At 50.9% G+C, this 9,561-nt stretch overlaps 1 protein-coding gene across 11 annotated transcripts in view; it reads right to left on the minus strand.

Annotated features, from left to right (window-relative positions):
• Nucleotides 1-7,157, minus strand: part of SMARCA4 (SWI/SNF related, matrix associated, actin dependent regulator of chromatin, subfamily a, member 4) — an 89,354-nt gene extending 82,197 nt beyond the window's left edge. For 5 of the 11 annotated variants that reach the window (XR_010840443.1, XM_059062090.2, XM_059062092.2 and 2 more), the window contains exon 1: nucleotides 6,869-7,157. The gene's annotated coding sequence lies outside the window, so the exon portion shown is untranslated. The remainder of the gene's footprint in view (nucleotides 1-6,868) is intronic. The other 6 variants (XR_010840444.1, XM_067032762.1, XM_067032760.1 and 3 more) reach the window with 2 other exon arrangements.
• Nucleotides 7,158-9,561: the final 2,404 nt, after the last annotated feature.

Raw genomic sequence — 9,561 nt, forward strand, 5'->3', positions numbered from 1 at the left:
AAAAAAACACTTTTTAAGAAAAAAGAAAAAAAAAAGTCCTGGATCAAATACCTGGGGGAAAAAAAAAGCACCTGGGAAATAAACACCCAGAAAAGATGCCCCAGGAAGTGCCTTTGTGGAAATAAAGGAGGAAGATGAAAGGATCTGGGGACTGTGTTATTTTCCACCTACTTTCAACTTCACCAAAATCACCATGCTGACATTCAAATGCGGAACCAGACCTGCTTGAGGATCAGAGGTCTAGTTTCTTCTTTCGTACCACGTTTCTCTTAGGAATAAAAAAGGACCGTGGTGGCCGGCCACAGTGGCAAGACAGGCTGCCAACAGGCGATCGGGACCCTCTGAAATCTGCTTGCTGAGATTATGGGTTGGCTTTTTTTTTTTTTTTCCATCTTGCCTAAAAACCAGCTTTATATTTAAGTTTGGTCCCAGGATGGCTGCTATTTTGTTTTTTGGGGCATGGAGAAATTTGTTCGAAGACACATTTCAGCAGCAGCCACACCGCGGTCAAGTCATGACCCGGCGCTCAGACGGTGCAAGGTGGCCGCGACGGATGGCTTCAGCAGAGCCGGCCCCATCCGTCACATTTAAACTACAAAATGAGATTTCCACCTCCCCTATCCCCACCCCCGCCACACTCCACGACTAAGTAAACCCTCCACACCTGACCTGACTGTGTGGGGTGCACTAGTCCTCGAACCTGCAAGGATGTGCAGGGCAGGGCACCTGTGGTTTTTAAGGACCGCATGGAAACGGCTTATTCCTGAGACTCTGGGAAGCTGGCTGTTCTGTGGCATTTTCCTGGCAATATAATTAAGTAGCAAAACCTTGCCCTACATTTAAAAGGGAACGCATTTGAGAAACTAAAAAACCATGTCGCCATGATAAATTACAATGTCTTCTCAGTTCTTCCTCAGAGGTAGACATGCCAAATTGCTACCAAGTACTATTTTTAGCACTGGGAATTATATATCATTTTATTCACTGGAATCCTCCCCCCTGCCCTTTTTAAGTTTTTCATTCATCTGAACAAGAGTACCTCCCCATCTATAACATGGCAGGAGACATGAATACAACCAGACCAGCGCTCTGCCCGCGGGGAGTTCAAGCTCTAATCCAGCAGGGAGATAAACCGTCTACACTTCAAGAACACAAACACTAGCCTATCTACACAGGTGTTTTCCAAACTCTTTTTACCATGACCCAGCCTCCAATGTGACCCAGCACAAACACCCATCAAGTCACCAAGACAAGTTGTACAGTTCTGTCCTGACCCTGCCCCCCCGTGAAACTTGGGTAGACTCTCCTCCTTTTCTCTGTTAAGCCTGACCAAGCCCCACTGGATGGACATCATGACCCACCACTGGGCCTGCGGTGGGGCTTGCTCTGTACTCAACACTGAGCACGATGCGTGACCTGTGGAGAGGGCAGCAGGAGGGAAGTCCCCCATGATAGGGATGCACAAAGTGCAAGTGTGGCCAAGTATAGGTGGGGAGGCGTGGCACCTATAACCGCCGAGTGTCACTCGTGACAGACCCAGAGCCACCCCCAGATACTTAGGGAGAACAAACTCTGCGCTAAACAGGGTTCTAGGCACTGGCCATGCAGCAGAGAACAAAGTCCCTGCCTGGTGGGACGGACAACTGAGTGACAGAAACAAGCACACAAATAGGACACAGTGTCATGTAGTGGGTGGAAGCACTATGAATAAAGTAGCGGGGTTAACAGTCAAGCTGATGGAGGTGCATTTCCAATCATGGTGGGCAGTGATGGGGACACATCTGAGCAGAGACCTGAAGTGAAATGGGAGCCAGTGGCTATGGACAGGCAGAGGGACCAGCAAGTGCAAAGGCCCTGGGGTGGGACCCTGAAGGAGGAGAGCAGGCGAGAAGGGTGTGGCAGCAGATGAGGTCAGAGATGGGCAAAGAGGGCAGATCACAGGTCTCGAGGGCAGTGGTAAGGAAGATGGAATCTACCCTTAGGTGCAATGGGAAACTAATAGAATGTTCTGGGTAAGGCAGTGACATGGTCTGATGATGGTTTTAGAAGACTTTTCTGTACAGGCAGATGGAATGGATGTGAGAGAATGAGAGGAGACAGGGATGACCAAGGTGACCAGCAGGGCCTCAGCTAGCACATGCCATTTGAAATATAAAGGGTGTCCCTTCCTTGGGGGTGACCAGCCCTGGAACCAGGCTTAGTTTAGCAAAGCCCAGCCAGGCTGATTTCAGCCCCAACTTGCATCCCCTTGGTTCACTACTGGCGACTGAGGTGCTAACTGGGGACTATGGGAGAAACAGGGGGTTTTACACTCAGAGAGGTTACACTGTTTGCCCCAAATCGCGTAGGAATAGAGTCCTGCCTACCTCAAGCCTGTCCTTCTCTAATGCCTGAGTAGCTGATTCAGGCGGAGGATCAGAAGGTGGAGGAGGAGGAGAGTCTGGAAGAGCCCAAAGAGCAGCAGAGAGAAGCACTCCAAAGGAAGGAGCCTCCAGGGGGTGCTCTGAGGAGTCAGACGAGGGCGCTCAGCGCGCTAGCGGTCCAGGCTGTGGTCGGATGTGTGCTCTGCAGTCATCAGGGCCAGAAGCAGCTCCCAGGGCACATCGAGGAGCCCCCTGTGCTTCAGCGTCACCATCAGGACAAGGACACACCCACTGTGCCACTTTACTGGGACTTTCGGGGCAAGGTGGGGTGGTACACATCAAACCCTGCCCCCTCAAGTCCCTCACTGTAACAGGTGAGGCAGCAACTGCCACTGGGCCACCTGCTTCCTGAACCAGCAGGGCGCAACCTGCCAGTGAAAGGAGAACTTAAACCACCCTAAGGAGCCATTTTAAAGCCCATCATCTTTTTAAAAAAATTTTATTGAAGTATAGTTGATTTATAATGTCATGTACACATTAATATGTGTACATATTCTTTTTCAGATTCTTTTCCCTTGTACGTTATTACAAAATACTGAGTACGGTCCTCTGTGCTATACAGTATAGGTCGTTGGGAAAGCCCATTCTCTTTATCACACTCCCGTGGGTGGTAAACTTCACACCGAGCGAAACTCAGACTGTTCCCAGTTATAAGTGTCCACACACAAAAATGAAGACATGGCCCTTTAGCAAAGTAACAGAATCCCAAAACGAAGCCCTGGAAACCAGTATGGGATTCTAGGAAGGGGCCAGCTACCAGTTTTCTAAAGAAAGCCCCTTCCCTGAGGGAACTGGATGCATCCCTTTCCTTCCCTCTGCCCTGTGAAATATGATCTCCCAAGGGACACAGCTACACCTGGTGCCTCCTGCAAGGTCCTTTCCCACACAGGAAGATGAGTAGAGGCCAAACTTCTCATGCCCATCAAATCCATATCCTGAAAAATTTGCATGCAGCTAACAGAAAACTCCAAGATATCACCGATCATATCAATGAGCTTAATACTTCTTAGGGATGACGTCTGGAAGGTGACAGCAACAGCAGCTCAGTTCTGATATATTCACCCTCGAACATCTCCCTCCAGTATTCCCACCACTGTTACTTCCCTTTTATAGTAGGTTTTGCGTATTCTTTTGATTTTAATTTTTAAAAAACTTCTCTCTTCAGTGTTCCAATCAACGTTACAAGTTATGAGGAGATACATGAAATGCAAAACAAACACTTGATATTTTTTAAAACCCATGCCACTAGACACACTTCCCTCTTTCCAATGCTGTATGGTGAAACTGCAAAGCACATAATTTTTTTTTTAAGCACACAATTAAAAAAATTTTAAGGACAAAGTGAAGGAGCTGATTCCTTTGCTACCACTTTGAAAACATGGAGAACTATTAAAATGGGGCAAAAATCTGTTCTGTATCTCAACCCGCTAGGTTGTTGTAGAGATCATAATATATGACAATGGCTACAAACTGTTTAGTCTTGTGTGTCAGGCATTGTCCTAAGAACTTAACATTCGTCATCTGTCACTTTGTTGTTGTTTAGTCCTTGCAGTAATCCTACAAGTTCGGTACTATTACTGTCCCCCTTTGCAAATAAGGAGACAGGTAGGAGCGGAGAACAAGGTCCTTGTCTGCCTGTTCCCGGCTGAGCCCCTAGCCCCCAGCTGTGCCCGGCTCGTGGCAGGCACTCAATGCACGCTTGTTCGCTTTAAGAACGGGGAATGCGTGGCTGGGCTACTTCTTGCACAACTGCAGGGGGTGCCATTCATGTTGTGCTCTGTCTCTGGTGAATGTGAACGCTCTCTGTGCCATGGGAGCTCCTCTGATAGCCCAGGCCAAAATCTGCTGTCATGTCTGAGGACTTACAAGGTGCCAGGCACTGTCACCCCCATTGCCTTGAGGCACCAAGAGGGAAAGTGGCCAAGCCAGGAGTCAGACTTAGATGTTCGACCGGAGAACTGGTGAAATATCCCTGGACCTCAGTTTCTTCACCTGCAGAACATTCTCATGGGATATTCACCTAACACAACTAATCCTTCCCACTTTCCCACATGTGATAAACAGCTAGGACCTGAAGCTGGTCTAGGATTACCTCCCAATGTTTTGAGGGTCCACAAGGAGTAGCAAAGGTATATAAATAAATACGTGTTTATGTTGGAGTGCTTTTCACTGACAGGAAGTTTGGAGACCATTGCACTCACTGCCCTATACAGAAGAAGCTCTGATGAGGTCACTCCACCACCACCCCAAGCTCAAAAACCTGCAAGATCAACATCTGAAGTGCTGGACACAAAATGATTTTAAGTGGCATGCGGAAGAATGTTTTTTATTTTCATAATTGTGTAGGCATCGATTTTAAAGAAAATTATAAAAATAGATATAAGCGGCACATCAAACCTGGGATTTCTGGGATACAGAACGACTCTAACTTATGTTTTCAGTTTTTTAAACAGTTAATTTACAAATACATACATATACAAACAATATTAACTCCAATAAATTGAGGGCTCATTACATGCCAGGCTCTGCAGTGTGTTAAGCCACTTCCCATACTACCTTTTCAACCCTCACAACAATTCTCTGAGGTGGTACCGCTGTCATACCTGTTTCACAAGTGGGGGGACCTACTGGTAAGTGTCTTGCTTGAGGTCAAACTAGGATTTAGAGCTGGCTGTGAATCCAAGTGGTTATAATTCCAGAACTAGCACTCCATACCACCACCTCATCTTAACCACCGCCCCCCACACACCCTCGTTGGGGTAATGAGGTTTGGAAAACAATGGCCTGGAAAGTTTAAAAACAAAAACAAAAACAAACCAGCAACAGCAACAAACATTTATTGCCTACAACCCCCCTTCAGTCGTTTTCCAAGCACTTAACACACATGTTCACTCAATCCTCCCGCATACCCTCCTCATTCATCCACAAAGGTTCACTGAGGGCCTACTACGTGCTGGGCCTGGGGTACACTGCAGGAGATCAGATAGACACAGCTGAAGGCTCTGATGGCCCTTGGAGAAGAACAGATGTATAATTACAAACTGGGGTAACTGCTACACAAGAAAGGTTCAGGGTGATGCACGAGTGTAGCAGAGGGGAGCGACGACTGGTCCCGGGTGGTCAAATACAGCCTGGACGTCCTCCCTGATCCTGAGTAAAGGCTCCCTCTTCCACGCAGCCTCCCTGATCTCCGGTTCCCATCACTCACTCCCCTGCGCATCCATCCACTGTGTTCCTCACACGATAGGCCAAGGGGAGTTGTTACCACATTTACCACCTGTTCCCCTACAGGACTGGAGAGGCTCCTCAGGGCATCCAACCTCCAACCATCGAACACCCAGTAGGGACTCAACAAATATTGAACAATAAAGGAAGAGATTGTACTAAGCAACAATAATAGTGTTTCCCTCTAGCCAAGAACCATTTTACAGGCCTTCACCAACTCCATTTGTGGCATTATTCCCATTTCACATACGAGGACACTAAAAGGTTCAGAGAGATTAAGCTATTTGCCTCACGTCACACAGCTAAGTGACCAGCAACGCCAGAAATCAAACTCGAATCCGGTCTGTCAATTAAAAGTGAAAACTTGTTTCAAATTCCTCGTAAGTGGCTCACGCTTATTCCCTACTTTCCCCAAGGATTCACTGGGCGGGGGAGAAATCAAGACTAGTGTCTTCAAGACCGGCACAAAACACCCTCTCCTGACAGATCCACGTTTTAAATAAAAGCCTTAATCTGGAAAATCAATTGATTGGAAGGGAAGAGGATGCAAAACTAAAACAATGCTTTCAACGGCAAACAGTTTCCCCGGTCCTTCCCCACTTGCTGCCGACCCCCGCTTCAGAGCAAACATTCTGAAGTCACTACTTGCGAAGGATTAGGAGAGTTATTTACCTCTCCTTGAAAATCTAAAATGACGTGATTTTTTAAAATAAAATTTTAGGTCGGCTAACCCAAGGGAGCTGCTAATGCTCGTGTCCAGGCGACGCTGGACACACCTGGGGTTTTTCCTACTGAGCTCCGACCGCAGCCTCGCCAAAAAGCAACATTCGAGTCGGACCCGTTACACGTAGCCAGAAAAGCCAGGACGCCTGGCTATTGTTGGAGCCCCGATGGGGGCCGGGCCCCTGGCCCGCCGACGGGGCTGCGTGCGAGCTTTGTCCTGCGACCCCGGCGAGAACGCGCGCGGAGGGCGCGCGGCCTCCACTTGGCCCGGGCCCCCACCCCACCGGCCCGCGGATACTGTAGCCGCCGCGGCCTCGCTGCACTGTGGCCTTTCCCCGCGCGCGCGGTGCCGGCCAGGCTTCTTGACCCTCGGGCGCCGCCGTACCCCGGCCCCAATCCGGGAGCCAGCGGCCCCCTCCACCCTCAGCGCCCTGGCTCCATTCAAACCGTCCTCCCAAGTCCCGCGCCGCGCTCACCCCGAGACCCGCGTTCCTTACCGGGAGTCGACGGCGCCGTCGCCTTCCCGGCGCCGCCCCCACCCCTCCGCGCGGGGCCGGGGGCAGAATGAGCGTCTCGTCTCTCCTCACGAAACAAAGAAGGCGCCGCCGCTGCCGCCGAGCGAGGGTAAGCCTCGCGCGCGCGCCCGCCTCAGCCGCCCCCCCACACGCCGCCCGCGCCCCCGCTGCGCGCGCACTCGTCACCTCCCCTCCCCCCACTACAGACAGCTTCTCCCGCTTCCGTCGCCGGCCCGGCCTCTTGCGCGTGCCCGCCCGCCCTTCCGTTCCTAGCGCGCGTGCGCGCCCGCCCAGGAGGTGGTTGGGGAAGGTGGGTGGGGCCAGGGAGACCTAGCGCGCCCGACGCACCTCCCCACGCTGTGCGGGACGGTCCTGCGCCTGCGCGCGGGGGTCTTCGTCCTCCGCACGCCGCGCGTCTCCACGCTGCCGGGCATGCGCAGAGCGGGTGGCACTGCGGCGGTTGTGGAGGCGCAGGTGGTTGAGGGAGTTAGAGGGGTTGGGTGGCCGCGAGGTCTGAGGAGAAGGCGTGGTCGAGGGACCCTGAGACTCGTGAGGCCACAAAGTCGTGCGTGAAGGCAGGAGGCGGACAGGCTGGGCTGGGGACGAGCAGAGCCGACCCCTGGGCCAAGGGCGGACCTAGGAACCGCTTTCATCCCTGGTCGGAGGATGGCGGTACCCGTCCGGCTTTGCCGAACGGGCACCGACCGTGGCTGCCTTTTCTGCAGAACCTACCTAGGTCTATTAGTTGGATTGGTAGATATCTATTGACCTGCCCCAGGCTCAGGTGCTACGGAACCGAACAAAAATCTCACCCGCTGTGGCGCTCACGTTCTAGTGGGAGAGGCAGGCGCGGGGCAAGAGAATTAAGGAATATACACTTTGTTGATATGGAGACGGGAAGGGTCGTGGGAGTTTTAAGTGGGGCAGCTAAGGAAGGCCTCGCTGCGCAGACATTTGAGTCAAGACATAAAAGCAGTGACGGAAAGAGCCTTGTTCCGATTGTGAAGACCCAGAGCCTGTCTCTCTTTATGTTTTCAAAGTATCTCCGAGTCTGTGTGTGTCGCGTTTAGCTCCGCAACTGGACAGACGCTCCCCAAGGTCAAGTCCCACAGCCTATGACTGACACTAACCCCTGCTTCTCTCAGGCCGGCTCTTCCTCATTTTTCAGGTCTCAGCTGACTCGTCACCTCCACTGGCCTTGCCTCCTTTTTGATCACTGCCTCTTTTTCCTTTCTTTCACAATTCTTGCGTACCCCCTTTATTGTCTGTCCCACTCAAATGACACGATGTTGTAAATTTTAGTCCCTAGTGAATACCCAGCATCTAGTGTGTCGCCCCCCCTCTGCCACATATCTGCTAGATACTTTAAACAAAATTTTTTTTGATTGAAAGAATAATAGAGATTCTATTGAGTGTGTATCATAAGCTCTTTGGGCCCTTCCAAGCCCAAGGTGAGTCCCTGAATTGAAAACCCGACTCCATTGTTAGTAGCTGGGGGATGCCAGGCAAGTTTACTGGACTCATCCACACTTCCTTTTCTTCACCTGTAAAATGCAAACAATAATAGCACTCATCTCCACAGGTTGGTTATGAGGAATCCTTGAAAGCACACCTGGGAGTTCTCAGAACCTTAGCTTGTGATGTTGGGTAGTGGACAGGAAATGGGCAAATGGAGTCTGGACTTGGTCTCTCTCATTCACTCAAGTAGTATTTCTTAAGCGCCCTCAACATGCTAGACACTGAGTTGGTCATAGGCCTGCAGGCAGGGTTCCAGCCCTTGGAGCAGACAGTCATTGAGTTCAGCTGACTGTCTCCCGCATTGATCACACTAATACATGATAGGAGAGTCTAAGTGCAATGGAAGAAAAGCCCAGGGTGTGATGAGATCATAACATGGGGCCTTCCTGGGATTGAGGCGTCAGCTTGACCTCTCTGTATGCCAAGACCTGAAGGAGGAGGGCACTAAGTGGAGGAAACAGGATGTGCCAAGACCCTGAAGAGGGAAAAGAGCATGGGAACAGCTCCCGTGGCTGTGAGGGGGACGTCGGCCGTAGCCGGGCAGAGCAGGGCAGAGCAGGGCAGTGGCAAGGATCTCAAGGTTTTTCTGGAGCACAGAGTGAGGCAGTTGGAGGGCTTTAATCAGGAGAATCCCATGCTGCTCTGGCTGCAGGGTGGAGACTGTGCTGGCAGGGCAAGGAGCATGGAGAGGAAGTGGGGAGCCCCTTTAGGCCATTGCAGTGGCCCAGGGTGAAGAGGGTGTCTTCACATCTAGAGGTAGATGAAATTGGAGTTAGAATGGATAAATATGGAAGTGGGACTGAGGTGAAGAAGGAGGGCCCTGTGTGAACTCCAGCTATCTCTGCAGCTGGGACACTGGGGACATGGACACTGGCAAGGAAGGATCAGAAGTCTTGTTTGGGGGGAATTCCCTGGCTGTCCAGTGGTTAGGACTCAGCACTTTTCATTGCAGTGGCCTGGGGTTCAATCCCTGGTTGGGGAACTAAGATCCCACAAGAGCCATGCAGCAAGGCCAAAAAAAAGAGTCCTGTTTTAAGGACAAGATATCTTTTAGGAATAATCCTATAGACCAGTGGCTTATGGCTGTACAGTGAGATCCCAGTTTAAGCAAAACTGATGCCTTTAGGACAATACTTCTGTCTGTGATACATTTTGAG

Source organism: Kogia breviceps, chromosome 4 (genome assembly GCF_026419965.1).
Source record: "Kogia breviceps isolate mKogBre1 chromosome 4, mKogBre1 haplotype 1, whole genome shotgun sequence".
NCBI lineage: Eukaryota > Metazoa > Chordata > Mammalia > Artiodactyla > Physeteridae > Kogia > Kogia breviceps.